At 34.9% G+C, this 17,293-nt stretch overlaps 1 pseudogene across 1 annotated transcript; it reads left to right on the plus strand.

Annotated features, from left to right (window-relative positions):
* The first annotated feature begins 9,873 nt into the window (after window positions 1–9,873).
* On the plus strand, window positions 9,874–13,507 carry LOC149004348 (cysteine-rich receptor-like protein kinase 25; annotated as a pseudogene). Its single transcript, XR_016175571.1, has 7 exons — window positions 9,874–10,893; window positions 11,195–11,226; window positions 11,399–11,520; window positions 11,681–11,894; window positions 12,108–12,345; window positions 12,612–12,737; window positions 12,942–13,507. The product of XR_016175571.1 is annotated as a cysteine-rich receptor-like protein kinase 25 (transcript).
* The last annotated feature ends 3,786 nt before the right edge of the window (window positions 13,508–17,293 follow it).

Consider the following 17,293-nt stretch of genomic DNA (forward strand, 5'->3'; position numbering starts at 1 on the left):
ACCCCTGAAGTCAATGGGAAGCGCCTCCTCTTCAATGAAGTCGACACCAAAGTGCTCGAAGACTCGGGTTAGTAGACGCCCATAGGCGAGGTTCTCCCCTCCTAGATTCTCCACCCTATTGATCATAGTATGTTGAAGGACGAATGCATGCGATACCCAGTGTAGATGGTGAATGTCACTAGAGCCTGCATCAAAGAAATCTTACTCTGGTGCCCCACCTTGGGCACGAGGTTTTTGTTGACAATTCGTGAGATGAGCCTAGCAGAAGGAAGCATCTCTACCACTGAGCCGACCCCAAACATGTGTCATCGCATAGGGTTGAGAAATGATCTCTCTATCCTCCCAATGGATGACATCATCTAACTCCCTAGGGAAAACCATCTCCTCTCAGTGTGGATGTAAGAAACTTTGAGTACGTGAGCTAAGGTGTGAATGGAGAAGTGGATCTCGGTGTTCTTCACTTTGCTCCGGATGATCAACCTAGTGTCGTCATCACTCACTCACTGCTCAAAGAAGGTCAGGTTGTTGTAAAATAATCTACCCAATTTGGGGTAAGCGGTGTCGTTCAAGGCTAGCATATTACTCCATCTGATTGCCTTGAATCTCTCTGCTATCTTGAACTCAGTGAGCTCATCAGTAACAATTGGGCGCCTATACTCTATGGCCAGGTGTCTGAAGCGTGTAAAGTATAGCTTTGGGCCCCCTCAAATCTAAAGTATTGCAAGGTTCGTGAGCCTCACCCTCTCCACACCCACACCGACGACCCCGAATGGGAACAAATCTACCTTCGCAGGCAGACATCTGTTAAGAATCTGAAAATTTGGGGAAAAAAAGAAGAGAGAGTGTTTAGAGAATGCATAAGCTGAGATGGGTGTTTAGGAGACTGAAGAATTGAAGATCAAGGGTTAGAAACCAAGATCTTTGGAAAATATTTGGTTTTTAACAAAAAAAAAATGAAAATGATGAAGTTAGGTTTCTATCTGATACCTATTTGAGAGGAAATGGAAAATGACGGGTAATTTACCTGAGATGTGTACGAAGATCACGTAAATGTCATTGAAACCAATGGACCCCTCATAGTCACTTTTAGACTCAAGGTTGAAGTTTTCGTCAAAGCTTGTAGGGTTCTTAAGTTGGAAATGTCCAAATGAAGCCAACAATTGTATTTAAGCTCGGTTTTGTCACAGACATGCAAGCAGTCTCTTCAACTGAACGATTGAAGCAATCGAACGCTATAAGCGTCCTTGGTTGTGTTTTAGCGTATTTTGGATCCTACGATCGGTTGGTCATTGCAATCGATTGGGTAATAGACCTGTTGTATCATCCACCCCCTGTTAAGATTGTTTTGATAAGTTTAGACTTCATGTATTGGATATTTTTGTTGTAGATTGCACCTACCATCTTGCATTTTTTTGTGATAAGTATGAATTGAGGCTTTTAAAGTGAAGAAAACTGTGCTTTGAATCTAATGGTACAATTTTTTATTATTGAATTTTCCAGGATAGTGAACTTGAGGAACTAGAATGTGGTTAATGGATTGAATGGTGCCAATAATACTGCAAATGGATAAAATGGTGCAAATGATGGCAACAAAGTACCTCCATCTGGTGAAAATCTTGTGTTTGCAAAATAAAAGTAACCGCAAATGCATGGTATCGTGTAGCTAACGGGTCAATCTCAAGGAGATATGCCACTTTAAAATTTAACCTCTTAATGGTAATGCGAGAGTGCAATGATTCAAAATTTTTAACTAATTAATTAAACTAAATGACCGGTCCTAACACATACATCTAATGCAATCGAATTGAGACTAAAAATAAAACATACATAACTTAACCATTCATCATCTAATAAATAAATAAATGCATAAATAAAAAGACAAAAATAAAATATGCAAACAATAAATAAAATAAAAGGGAATACCCTTTCCCACTTCTTTTGGTTCCTCAGACAAACCCTTATTAGGAGATACTTGAACATTCTCCTCATCATAATGGTCACTAATCTTGCTCTTTTCATTAATATATGACTCACATGTTAAATACCCTTTCCCACTTCTCAATGCAAGCACATAATTAATTGAAACTAAAAAAGAAGGGGAAGATTAAACTTGGTTGATTTGATTTAAGAAATTTGATAGATTTTTGATGAATCTGAATCTTAGGATTTAACTCAGGTTGGCTATGCATTTTACATTTTTCTCGCTCAGATAAAGCATTTGCAAGAGTAAAATTTTGTTTTTCCATATTATGCATAGAAATCATGAAGGTACTGGAAAGTACTTCCATATTCTTCTCTAAGGTAGAGAGACAATAAAACTCTGGATTATTATCTGTGTTAAAACCAAATGATGATTGATTTTGTGCAATGAGAGGCATATAATACACAATAGGTGTACTAACAAGCCTAGCTAAATTTGTATTCTGGAAATTTGGGGCTTGATGGAATTGGACATTGATTATGAGAAAATTGTGCACTTTGTTTTTTAGGGGCACCAAATTGATTTTGTGTGGAATTAATTGTTTAATCTATTTTGGTTTTGCCCTTGAGACCATGAAAAGTTAGGATGATTCTTCCACCTAGGATTGTACGTGTTACTGTATAGGTTTGGAAACATCGCATTGATACTTTCATGTTGGCCTCCAGACTAGCTACGACATTCCTCAATTACATGTGCAAGAGGCTGACACCATGCATAACTAATAATAGATTTATCAATAAATGTGCTTTACTTGGTGGTGGTGGTGCAACTTGTACTACCAAAGTTTCTAACATTTTCAAAAGACTATTTATTTGTGCATCCTTATGAACTTGGCTATCAACAAAAGATCCATTACTAGTCCTTTCAGATTCTTGGGTTGACTCCCATTCTCTAATTCTATATATTAAGTCTAAAAGAAATTCCCAAGCTTTGGAATCATTAGTGAACGATGTAAATCCTGTGGGGCACATAGATTCCAAGAGTTGTTTAGTTTGATAATCAATACGATCATAAATTATTTGGCATAAATGCTATAATTCTAAACTGTGGTGAGGGCATTCTTGGAGGAGGCTTTGGAACCTCTCCATTACCCTAGCAAAGGACTTATTGGGTTGACGAAATTGAAGGATGTCATTTCTTATTTTATTCGTTTTGAAAAAAATGAAAGAATTTATTCAAGAATAAGAGAATGAATTATTCTCATGTGGTAATGCTATCTAGAAGTAAGCTATGGGAGCGTTTGATAACGTTCTTAAAAAACGTTTCTGGCGTTCTTCTGTTCTTTGGGAACTGAAGAACGGGTTAGAGGCGTTTGATAAAACGGTTCGTTCTTCTATTCTTTAAGAACAGACTAGTCAGAAAAGTGTTCTAAATAACGCTTTTTGCAGAACATAAAAAAGATGTTTTTACCAAAGACAAAAACGAAAGTGTGATAAAATTGGTTCAAGTTGAAGCCTTAGAACAAGTTTATCAAACACCAACTTATTTTTCAACAAAAAAAAAAACACTAACATATTCTATTAGTGTTTTAAAAATATTTTCAGAACGGATTTATCAAATGCCCAATTTCAAGCAAAGAACGGTCTTTTAGCATAGAAACATTAAAAAACGATTTTGCATAAGAACTGGTTTCTCAGAACAGAAACGTTACCAAACGCATACTATAAAACCACTTTTTGGTTTGATCCTTTAATGCAAACGTTATAAACCGTAGTTTTACGGTATCATCAATGATTTGTTACACTTTCATAAGGACACAAGCCTCCTCAAACTCCTAAGGAACAAATACACATCTTGATCAGGAAACTCATTAAAATGGGGTAACATAGACAGATGATGAGGTTTAAGTTCAAAATTATTACCCCTCATGTTAGGTAAATATATACAGGAAGGTTGTGCAAATTGAGTTAGATAAAATCTATCTCTAAGACTCTTAGATGGAGGTATGTCTCCCATGGTCAAGGTATATACTTGGACTAGTCGATTTGTGGAATCACGAATGCACTAACCACCTAATGCAATTAAATGCTCTTATGAAAATAATGAGTTTTTTTTTTTTTTAAATAAAGTAACTAAAGAATAAAAGTAAAGAAAATAATAAAAACAAAAACAAAAGAAGTAGTGAATTTTCCCACCATAAATATTGAAACAATGATTCGAAAGCCGTAAGGTTGCCGTATAGCTAAGTGCTTATAAATTTGATAGCAAGGGAATCCATATAGTCTTTGGAGTCACCTACAATTGAATTTTAGGGATTCTGTAGTAGAGTGGAGACTACTATACGTTTTTTTTTTTTTTAACTTTTAATTTTTTTTTTAAACACTTCGATTTACTTAAAAATGAAAAAAATAAAATATACTAATACCTCCCCAGCAATGGTGTCAAAAGCTTTGCAAAATAAAAGTAACCGCAAGCACACAGTATCGTATAGCTAATGGGTCGATTTTAGGGAGATATGCCACTTTACAATTTAATCTCTTAATGGTATCGCGAGAGTGCAATGATTCAAATATTTTAACTAATTAATTAAACTAAATGACCTGTCCTAATACAAACATCTAATGCGATCGAATTGAGACTAAAATAAAACATACATAACCTAACCATTCATCATTTAAATATGCAAACAATAAATAAAATAAAAGAGAAGTGATTTGAATGTCAACTTTGGATTGAGAGAAGGGGAGTATAGATAAGATGACTTTGATCGTGGACCATTTACCATGGCTTACAGTCCACCGATCGGGGTCTGTGCAGCCCAATTAATAAGGTGAGACATTCTTCCTTCCATTATTTGGCTCCTCTTAAAAGTTAAAAAAAAAAAACATGTGGATGCTTGCGAGGTCACCCGTTTTTTGTGGGCAGCTGTCAGTTTTGACAACATGAATTTAAGGATAAATTACATGTGGACCCCTTTATTTGCAATCAAATTACATCTATTATCTATGAAAAAAATTAATTACCGGTGCATTCTACTCTTAAGAATTGAAAGCTAAAAATGGTCCACTGAAGCAATAAAGGGGCATTTGTAAGTGATTTTTTTCTTCAGGGGTAGAACATGTAATTGATTGCAAACACAAAGGTCTATATGTAATTTGTCCTTAATTTAATAAAAACGATAGAAGACTGAACACAGGTCTAGTCTGATTTTTATTCTTAAATTGTTGTCATTATTATTATAAATCTATAAATACTTTATTTTAGGCTGTAAATAGAGGTGCATGTTTGGCCCTAGCGGCCCTGACCTTGAGCCTTAAGGGCCAAAATATTTTGGCCCTAACTAGGGCCAAGGGCGGTCCTCGGAGTACTCTTTGGCTCGCCGGGCCAGTCCCAACCTGTCCCAAATTTTGGCCCCTATCTTGATCACAATTTTGACCTTGATCCTTATCCTAATTTTAGCCCTAATCTTGACCATGATTTTGACCATAATTTTGGTCATAATCTTGACGTTAAATTTATCCTTAATCTTGATTCTGATCTTGTCCTTGATTTTTACCCTGATTTTCATATTAACGTTGATGTAAGCTTTGATTTTGAGCTTGAGTCATTTTTATCATTCTTAGACTATAATTCACTTTTTATATTATTTTTTAGGATAATTTTTATTTGGACCCCTTCAGGTTCGACCTAAGTCACTTTTAGTTCCTAAAATAATGACATATTTCATTTGCTCCCGATGTGTGGTATCTCAAAAAAGCTTATCAAGGATAGATAGCTATGTTTATAACTAAAATAACATTTTTGTTTTTTTTACTATTACCATTGATTTACTTGTTAACAAGGTTTTGAATAAAGATTTTTTTTTTATTGAAAAGAGATATTAATTTATCGAACAATTGTGAATGAAAATATATTTTATCACAGATAGGGCCAATCAGGGCCAAGGCCAACCCATGCCGACCATGTCCAATCAGGGACAATTAGGGCAGAAATGGGCTTAACTTGACTCTATATGACTTAGGTCAGAGACAATAATCTTGACCCTAAAATAAGATCAAGACGGAAATTAGCTTAGATTAAAATATGTATAGGGATGAACTTGGGATTGTAAAGGCCCGACTTAACGCTGCCCTGTTGCAGCCCTAGCAGCAAATGAGCAAATGATCAATTTGAGCATAGGTAAGGCTTTATGAAACTTTGACCTTGACTTTTAATACACTAATCTAAAGTCCGATTTTTATTCTAAACCTGGGCTTTAATCGAGGCTTCAGAACTGGAAATGCTACTAACAAATCATACAGATCCGACTTCTCAATTTGAACTAGGTCGAATTACTTTTACTTTTTATTTTTGTTTGGCCAAAAGATCATCTAATTAGATTTCAATCAGTATATTAATATGCCAAAAGATTTTCAAACGTGAAAAAGATGGGCTTTATTGTTTATTTTATATAGACAAAAAAACTTAAGGAAAAAATCTTAAGTATCTAGAATACATGTTAATAATAATAATAATAATAATAATAATAATAATAATAATAATAATAAAAATAATAATAATAATAATAATAATAATAATAATAATAATAATAATAATAATAATAATAATAATAATAATAATAATAATAATAATAATAATAATAATAATAATAATAATAATAATAATAATAATAATAATAATAATAATAATAATAATAATAATAATAATAATAATAATAATAATAATAATAATAATAATAATAATAATAATAATAATAATAATAATAATAATAATAATAATAATAATAATAATAATAATAATAATAATAATAATAATAATAATAATAATAATAATAATAATAATAATAATAATGATAATGTATTGAGGAAATTTTGTGATCCAAATGACTGTCAAGTGTCAATAAAGGATTATTATAGTCAACAAACTTTTGGATTGCACGCCCTTGACTAGCAAAAATTAGTGAATAATTAACGTTAAAATCGAAGTCAGTATCATGATTAATTATGGTCACCATTAAAGGGGACCACGCCAAATACTAAACCCTGGCTTAACCCTAGGCCTAATTCCAAGCCACTTCCTTAGGACCAGGATTTTAAATTTATTTATTCAGGCTTAGGGTAAACTAATGAGGGTTTGGGCTAAACTTGTACCCTTAGTGTTTTGTTACTCATCTAGACATTTTTTTGGATAAACCTTAGTCATCTACTTGAGTGCAGACTGTAGAGTGCATGGTGAAGTGGTAGATGAAAGACCCTTGAATCGTACATAGATGAAGGTGGTTAATTTGGATGGAATCCTCCACATGAGAGTGAAATCTAATGTCTATAACTCCACATTTATGACAGTGATTGGATGATTAGAAATAGGGGAAAATAATTGAAGTTGCAAGATTTTCCACTCAAAGTTGTCCACTATGTAGTAAGGAAGCTCTATGGTTACAATATAATACAGTCTAATCACGGTATTATCTCTAATTTCATAATATTCATATTTTCAAAGCTCTAAATTTCTAGTGTCATTTTCATCATCGATGTTTCTATGGATCTTGTAGCCTTTGTCACGCTCTTTCTGTTTTAATCCTTCATTGGTTGTTGTATTCCTATCCTATGTCACTTATTAAGAGATTTTTCTTCTTCTTCTTCTTGGGATGCAATTGAGGGACGATCTACATATTTAAGATGAGGCAAGGTTGTGACCATATGTTACATATGACAAAAATTGACTAATCATTCATTAATCAAAGTATGTCATGTTCATAGAAAAGTTTGTATGAATAAATATAATATTCATATGGATATACTTCTAGCACAATGAAAGTTGTCTCTCATATGGAGGCAAAAACCAAAGAGGTTTTGGGTTCACGTAGGGGCAGAGTTAGGACTCAACATCGCGGGATGTTGAATAAATTGACAAAGATACATATGTAAATATAACTTTCTATTTTTACATTAAAGTCTTTAATATTTTATAAATTCACAAAATAAAACCATTGGTTTTACTCGATCCTAAACCACACAGATTCCATCCACAGACTTGCAGAAGTGGCGAGGTTGTGAGAGGTTGTAATAATTGAAGTGGAAAAACTTTGTATTTGTTGACTCACATCTCGAACACTACTGTGCCGTCTTAGGTTGTGGTAATTTTGCCCTTCATATGCGATTTGCTGTCGAATTGGGCTAACCCCATCGACCGATGGCAATGGAGGTGGAGAAGCTGATGATTCTCGCTAGTGGTCCATGTTGATGATTTGAGTTTTTCTATAAAAGATGAAAAATATAACAAGAAAGTGAGAAGTGTATTCAACGAAGCGAATTGTGAGAGAAAGGAAGAGAGTGAATTATTTATATTTGAACTAATGTGCTTTTAGTGAATAAGCTATGGAAGGAAAGAAGCTGGAGAAATGTGACCTGCTGCCAGTTGGGTCGATCTAGAGAGGCTGGAACCGAAGAAAATATCTTTTTCTTTTTTTTTCCTTCTTCTATTGTAAAGGTTGATAGATTTTTGGAGTTATGGTGGAGAATCACATCAACAAGATGTTGTAGAGAGATCGATTCTATTTAATTTTATTAAGGGTTTTTGGAGTTACGGTGGTTTAGGAACGAGTAGAGCAAGGGTTTCGTTTAGTGAATTTGCAAGATATTATACACTTGAATGTCAAAAGAAAATGTTATATTTACATATGCATCCATGTAAGTTTATTATGCACCATCGGATTATTTTTCGGACACATGACATAATCGCCCATTGTTAGCTGCAGGCATCAGTGGCTGATGCAAATAAAAGTCCAAGTAAAACCCGTTTCGTCAACTCAAAGACAGTAGCATAGAAAAACTAATAATAATAATAATAATAATCTCCAAAACATCAATTAACAATTAAGTTTGGACAAAATAGATTGGGTAAGGATTAGGCAATTGGCCATGTGTGAAATCCAACACTCAATCATGTCAATGAGTTAAAAAATAAAATTAATGATTCTCATTCTAAATCAAGCACTTAAAATCAGCCATTGCCGGTGATCCTAATCACAACTTGGCTCAAATATCAATGTAAATAAATTAATAAAGATGGGTTGACGATCATATACCTCAAAGATCTTGAATGCAATGGATCTAGACACAAGAGGTGCTTCTTTACGTTCACATTCCTTTATATTTCCATTCTCTTGATCTGCCTTCTTGTACTCCTACAGATTATTTTTATGCTTCCAAATTAACGAACCACAATGATGGCACCGACGATGCCAAAGATGCCATGCCTAGCATCATTGTGTGCAAGCACTCCAATACTCCATAGCCGTGAAGACCCGCGCAGATCGATTCGTCGCAATTAAGAGCACCTGTGGATGGGAAGTTCCATTTCAGAGATCTCGGACGCCTTAGAATCCATTGAATTCCAACACACCCCTGATTGAAAAACTGCCTATTGACCGCCATCCATATATAGGAATCCATGGAATGCATGTGAGTGTTAGAGATAACATGTTGTAATATGACACTGTCCATAAGAGTTTTTGCCGTGAAAATATGCCTGTGTAAGCGTATGTGAGGATGGAAGGATGGAAGCACAAAAAAGTCGGATAAATACTACATTAACTAACTAATGATATTATTATAAATTCAGCAAAAAGGTAAATAAATGAAGAGAAAATTTCATTATTATTTTGAGACTTTTGAAGATTATAAAGATGTCAACAACTAGCTAACAGACCTTAACAGTTATAACAGTTATAGATAAAGTCAATGATTGGATTTATAATTTAAAAAAAATACATGTAATAATATATAATAATTAAATATAATACAAGGGGCAATAAAGATTATCCTACAAGAAAATTATAATAAGCAAGAACAATCTAACTAATGGTCAAAAGAGTCGGTCGAGACCTGAATGCTATACATTAAATGCACATCATATGCTATCTACGTTGAACAGTTAATGCGCCCGGAGACACTGCGCGTCGTCGAGCTCGTGTCTCTCTTTTCTTCTGTGTTCTTCTACCTCGAAGGAGGAATCATCCCTTGCTCGCTATCGTGAATGAAGGTTTAATAGATCTTTGCTGGCCTCCTTGATTCCAAGGCGTCTTCTTGTTATTCTTAAGATTAAGAGAGTGTAAAAACGATGGAAACATATTCCAACACAACCCCAAGAACCACGATACTCTTGCTCGTCTTATTCTTCTTCCTCTTTGTCCTCTCTTTCGTGGCCAGTTTCAGCAGCAGCAGCACCGACCGGAATTACCTCAACGATTTCTGCTACGACAACATAAATCAATACGCATCAAACAGCACCTACGAAACAAACCTCAACACCCTCTTCTCTTCTCTTTCATCCTACTCCTCAAGCATCTCTTATCACAACGACACCGTTGGCCAGAATCCCAATACCGTTTATGGCCCCTTCTACTGCAGAGTCGATCTCACCCAAGATGTTTGCAGCAGTTGTGTCACCACCGCCGCCACTGAGATCCTCTAATACTGCCCCAACAGGAAAATTGCAACCATTTGGTACAATGAGTGTTCTTTGCGCTACTCGAACGAGTCATTTTTCTCAACTTTCTCCGAGTCTCCTGCTTATGAAATGCACAATACCCACAACGTCTCTGACGCGGCTCGCTTTAGTCAGCTATGGAGCAATATAACCAACGTAACCGCAACTGAAGCTGCCTCCAATTCTAATAGATTCGCCACCAGACAAGCGAATTTTACGAAATCCGAGAGTTTGTATTGTCTGGCGCAATGTAGCCCTGATCTATCACGGAACGACTGTAACGAATGCCTTGGAAGTGCCATTGCTTATCTGCCTGGTTGCTGTAACTTCAGCCGAGGAGGAAGGGTTTTCAATCCTAACTGTATCATCAGGTTTGAGATGTACCCATTCTTTGGAATTCAAGCTTCGGCACCTGCTCCTTCCCCTGCTATCCTTGCACTGCCGCGTCTCCGAGTAATGGAACTGCCATTCACGGTGAGCTTGTAATTTCGATCCGCCTGAAATGTCTTAATGTGCATGACCTAAGCAAGGTCCACCTGACTCTGATCACGTCCCTGTCAAGGGAATGATATGCGCGCTCCACCTAATGCACGGATAGAGATGCGCAGCCTATTGGGGAATCCATCTCAAGTCATTCTAACCCAAATCAAATTTTTATTATTTATTTATTTTATGCAGAAAAACAAGCGTAGATCGACCGGGAAAAATTATTGGAATTGTTGTGCCAGTTGTGACTGCTGGAGTAGTTATATTCTTTATACTCTTATGTTTTCTGCCAACCAGGAAAACTCGAGAGGCGTCACAGAAGGACAATGGTTGGTTGGAGTTTTGCCCTATCTAATTTCAATTATTTATTTATTATAATTTAAAGTTACATTGCAAATTTAATTAAAATATAAGTTTTCACTTTTCATTTAAAAATTTATCCTTTTTTTTTATTTTTTTATTTCAAACTTCAGTTCATCTTATTTTGTTACTTTTGCACAGATGAACACAAATTTAAGAAAGCAGCGTCATTACAATTTGATTTAAGTACAATTCTTAAAGTCACAAACAATTTTTCAGAAGTTAATAAAATCGGTGAAGGAGGATTTGGCACCGTTTATAAGGTGAAACACAGTAGGTTACATGAAATAGAATTCTTGATTTTCAAATTTTAGTATGCCTCTGAATATAAATTCTTATTAAGTACAAACTTGGAAGATTGGAAAACAATTTTCATTTTATTTTTAAGCGATGAAGGTTCACTAATCACTTGTATTATCTAATCAAGGTAAACTTCCTAATGGACCAGAAATTGCTGTCAAGAGGCTCTCAAAATATTCGAATCAAGGTGCACAAGAATTCATAAATGAGATTATGTTAGTGGCAAAGCTTCAACACCGCAATTTGGTTAGGCTACTAGGGTTTTGTTTGGAGAAGGAAGAAAAGATCATTATATATGAATTTGTACCCAACAAAAGCCTTGATCACTTTCTCTTTGGTTCGCCCTACACACTTCTATCCTCCTTTTTTTTTTTCCTAGAGATGTTTTCTCTCATGTTATAAGAACTTCCACGGATTATACATACCAATTTTACGCAAATATGAAAGTACACTTCATCATCTTTTTGATGCATCAAACTTTTAGGATGCAGAATTTTCTACTTTATCAAATTCATATTTATAATTATCTGGTTTGTATGGATGACTACAGATCCTGAGAAATGCAAGGAACTAGATTGGCAAATACGCTACAAGATCATAGAAGGGATGGCTCGAGGGCTTCTTTATCTGCATGAAGAGTCACGCCTTCGAATTATTCATAGAGATCTTAAAGCAAGCAATATCTTGTTAGATGGAGAAATGAATCCCAAGATTTCAGACTTTGGGATGGCAAGAATTTTTGGTGTGGATCAGTCTCAAGCAAATACAAAGAGAATAGTTGGGACATAGTAAGTTTGACAGCCTCATTGTATTTCTTGGTAGTTATGATTAGAAAAAACATTTTGACCCATTGACATTTGCTAGCTTCTTTCTTAATTTTCAAAAGAAAGAACCTAACACCAGAGTGTGTATTAAATCACCATCATGTCCCTTCTCTCAAAATGAAGATTACATATTCTTGTTGAGGAAAAATCTACCTTCTCCATTATTAAGGATAAAGAGGAAAACATGATCCAATTATTTGATTTAATAATCTTCATGTAATTGCTTGCAGTGGTTACATGGCTCCGGAGTATGCGATGCATGGGAAGTTCTCAGTGAAGTCAGATGTATTCAGCTTTGGCGTATCGGTTTTGGAGATTATAACTGGAAAGAAGAATAATAGCTTTTATGAAACCGACCAAGGGGGGAGGACCTTATAAGCTATGTAAGTACGGATATTGGAACTTTGTTTTCTTGTGCTTCTTGATATTAATTGCTTGTTTACCCCCCCCCCCCCCCCCAAAAAAAAAAAAAAGTAAATTAATGGCTACAACCTACTAGGTCCTTCACATTGCTTGAAAACTTGAGGAATCTGATGAGTTATAAATTTTGGTTGTTTTAGGCATGGAGACAATGGAATGCAGGATACAATCTTTGAGTTGACTGATCCATCGGTGAGAGAAAATTGTTCAAGAAGTGAAGTGATGAGATGCATTCACCTTGGTTTATTGTGTGTTCAAGAAGATGTAGCTAGTAGACCCACTATGTCAGAGATAATCCTTATGTTAAGCAGTTACTCAATTACTATTCCACCTCCTTCGCATCCAGCATTTTTTGTGCAAGGCAGAATGGAATTAGGGTTTCCTAGAGGAGGGCAATATACGCAAGGGGCTGATGAGTCAGGTGAATCTACAAGCAAATCGAAGCCAACATCTGCCAATGAAATGTCAATCACTGATTTTGATCCCCGTTAATGAGATCGGATCAAGGGTATATTATGTATGTAGAATAAGTTTATGCCTGTCATCAAGTTAGTTTGGGTAAACAAAACCATTCTCCATTTATGTTAGATGCAATAGAGAATTAGAGATACACAATAACCAAGCATTCGCATCTGTAATTTCTAATTTATTGCTTGTGGGTTAATGTTGAATGCATTTGCCTCTCACAAACCGTACTATGGCAAGAGCTCAAACACTGTATCACTTTTTGTTACGTAAGGATGGAAAAGAATTACATCCCCATGTTCATTTGGATGACTTGTGTTTTTTGGTAAATTAGGAATTTTATTGATAAGTTTAGTTAGCATAACCAATGGCATCTGCTGTCACAAGATCAGAGCTATGAAAATGACTTTGGCCAATCTGTCACAATAGCATGGGAAATTTACTTGAAAATATCCTAAATTCCTTACGAACAATAAGATAATTTTATTTGATTGTGTATCAACAGTAAATTTTTGCATTGAATTAGATCATCCTAAAGATTAACTTTAGATTTTTTTTTTTTTTTTTTTTTTTGACTTTCCCATCCCATTTATACAAATTTGAAACGTTTCCATGAACCAGAAAGATTGGGAAGTGAAATTAAAATAGGATAATAAGGGGAATATATTTCAAGAGACCATTGGTGTTGGTGGTCTAGTGGTTCGAAGTTTAATCCCATGCAGTTTGGAAGTATCTATGTCCCAGTTTCGGATTCTCTATGTTTCTCTATTTCTCGCATTGGGTAGTGGTGTGTTCTTCTGTGGATTGTATTAGACTTCTAATGTGGTCATGCTGATAGGGCCAGTGTTTGCACTTGTAGTTCGCTCATAGGACTAATGCTTGCATTAATTGAACTCATAAGTAACTTGGGCATGGGATCTCTACCTGATTTTTGTGGACTGTACTAGACTTCTGATGAGACTACTCTGATGGAGCAAATATTTGTATGGGTAGTTCACAAGACTAATACTTGCATAGATTGTACTCACAAGTTCGAACATTGTGTAGCACAAGAAAAATAAAAAGGCAGATAAAAGCAAATCCTAACTTCTTCATTAATCTATTCTTATAAGAATTAACCTCCACTGGTGTCCAAAGACAGAAATGCCAAAAGGGCATTCCCCAATCCCCAATCACAACTTAGACAATCACATTCTCAATTAGTCATTCACAAGGACAACTGATAATATAAAACATAAATAAATGATCTTTCATAATTGAAATAACAATTGCATTATAAGAACAAGTACTACTGTAGTTGAAGAACTACAACAGCCATATAATTATAATAAACTAAGTACAACAATAGTATAATCATGTAATTTTAAACAACTACAAGTAGACATGCATATTAGGTTATTAGGGATCAACCATCCTTACCTTAAGTAATCTTTAAAGGATTTCGTAGAATAATGAGGAAGAGGTCCAAGACTAGCAATTAAAACCTAAACAAGCATATAATAATGATTAGGAATAAGACCTAGAAGATTAGAAGTCAAACGGAAGCAAACAGAGCAATTTTGAGGCTACTGTCTGTGTTAGTCGATTGGTTGGTCTACTGACCCAGTCGACCAATGGGACAATACGGGGCTGCAAGCCCTAATTTGGTCATAACTTCTTCGTTTGAAGTACGATTGGTCCAAAATTCAAAAGGGAACTTCCTAGAACATATTAGGACTATCTAAGAAGGTCAAAGCATCAAGTCATGGTCAAAATATAGGTTCTTGATTGAGTCATAAGAATTAGGGTTTCATCACATATAATACAAGGCTCTCATGGAGAGGCTAGGGAGAATAAAGATTCACTCTAGGGGAATAAAGAATAAGAAATCATAATTAAGAAAGGCTTTGGGGATGATCCAATAATTAACAAAGGATTAGGGATTTTAATTAAATAACCTTTTATGAAGGTTCCCCTAGATTGGTTCTCAAAATAACCCAAGGTAGGTTCATAGAGTATAAGGGAAACATCTACTTAGTAATTCAAAATCAAGAATGTAATTGGGGAGGATTAGAAATTATAGGGTTCCCAATTGGATACCCTTTCATGAGGTTACTCAATTTGGATATTCTCTCATGAGGGTTACCCAAAGGTTTTCTCCCACAGTCAACCCAAAATTAGGGAAATGAAAGTCCAGACTTCAATATTTTTGCATGGGCTTCATACAACACCTCAAACAACATACTTAGCACTGAGGGATGTCTTCAAACCATGTCCAGATAAGCTTTAGGTCCAATAACCAAACTCTCCTTCATCAATGTGCAGTTTTTTCCACAACTCAAACAGGATTTCTAAGTAGAAAGCACCATCATCAATATTCATGGGTTCTGGATAAAACACCATGTCTTCTACTAAGATGGCCATAATTGTCTTCTACTTTCACTTCAAGTCTTAAGTCCTACAAACAACAGGGTTTCCGGATTAGGGTTAAAGTTGGATTTCACAAATAGGGCTTGAGCCAAAGCCAACCCATCCCTACCTAGTACAATCAGAGACAATCAAAGCGAGAATGGACTTAGCTTGGCCCTTTTTTAGGGTTGGAGACAATAATCTTGGCCTTAAATTAGGGTTAGGACAGGAATAGGCTTAGATTATAATAAATATATATATAGGGCTAGACTTGGGATTGTAAAAGCCCGACCTAGTTCGGCCCTGTTGTAGCCCTTGCTGCAAATGATCAATTTGGGAGTGTGTAAAGTTTTCTGAAACTTTGACCTTGACTTTTAATATACTAACCTAAAGTCTAATTTTAACGTTAAACCTTGATCCAAGGAGGGCATGAGACTTTAATCAAGGCTTCAGAAATTGAAATGCTAGTAACAAATCATACAGATCCGACTTCTCAACGGAACTAGGTCACATTATTTTTATTTTTTTGGCCAAAAGATCATCTAAATAGATTTCCATTAATCAATCTATCAATATGCCAAAAGATTGTCAATCATGAAAAAGATGGGATTTATTGTTTACTTTATACGGACAGAAAGTACATAAGGAAAAAATTTTAAATATATAGAATACATGTTGATAATGATAATAATAATAATGTATTGTGGAAATTTTGTGAAGCACATGATTACTGCCAATAAAGAATTATAGTCAACAAACTTTTTGGACCGCACACCCTTCCCTAGCAAAAACTAGTGGATAGTTAACGCCAAAATTGAAGTCAGTCTCATGATTAGAATTAAGGTCAACATCAAAATTGGATAGGGGACCAAGCCAAATACTAAACCCTGGCTTAGCCCTAACCCTAATTCCAAATCACTTCTTTAGGACCAGGATTTTGAATTTATTTATTTAGGCTTAGGGTAAAACTAAGTAGGGTTTGGACCATCAAGCTTAAACTTATATCTTTAGTGTTTGATATTCATCTTGACTTTTATTTTAGTAAACCTTACTCATCTAAACTTGAGTGTAGAGTATAGGGTGAAGTCGAAGATAAAAGACCATTGAATCTTCGCGCACATAAATAAATGTAGTTAATTTAGATGCAATCCTTCATATGAGACTGAGATCTAATGTCTATAACTCCATATTTATGACAGTGATTGGACAATTAAAAATAGGGGAAAATAATTGAAGTTGCAAGATTTTCCAGTCAAAGTTGCCCACTTTGTCGTGAGGAAGTTCTATAGTTGCAATATAATATAGTCTAATCACGGTATTATCTCTGACTTCATAATATTCATATTTTCTAACCTCTAAATTTCTAGTGTCATTCTCATCATCAATTTTTCGATGGATCGCATAGCTTTTGTCACACTCTTTTTGTTTTAGTCTTTCATTGCATCTTATTGTTGTATCCCTATCCTATGTAGTTTATTGGGAGATTTTTCTTCTTCTTTGCAATCGAGAGATGATCTAGATATTTAAGATGAGGTAATGTTGTGATCATACGTTACATAACACAAAAATTGACAAATCATCCATTAGTTAAAGTATGGTATGTCATGTTCCTAGAAAGAATTGTATGAATAAATATAAT

This window comes from Hakea prostrata, chromosome 9 (assembly GCF_041222555.1).
Source record: "Hakea prostrata isolate BN-2017 chromosome 9, UWA_Hpros_2, whole genome shotgun sequence".
NCBI lineage: Eukaryota > Viridiplantae > Streptophyta > Magnoliopsida > Proteales > Proteaceae > Hakea > Hakea prostrata.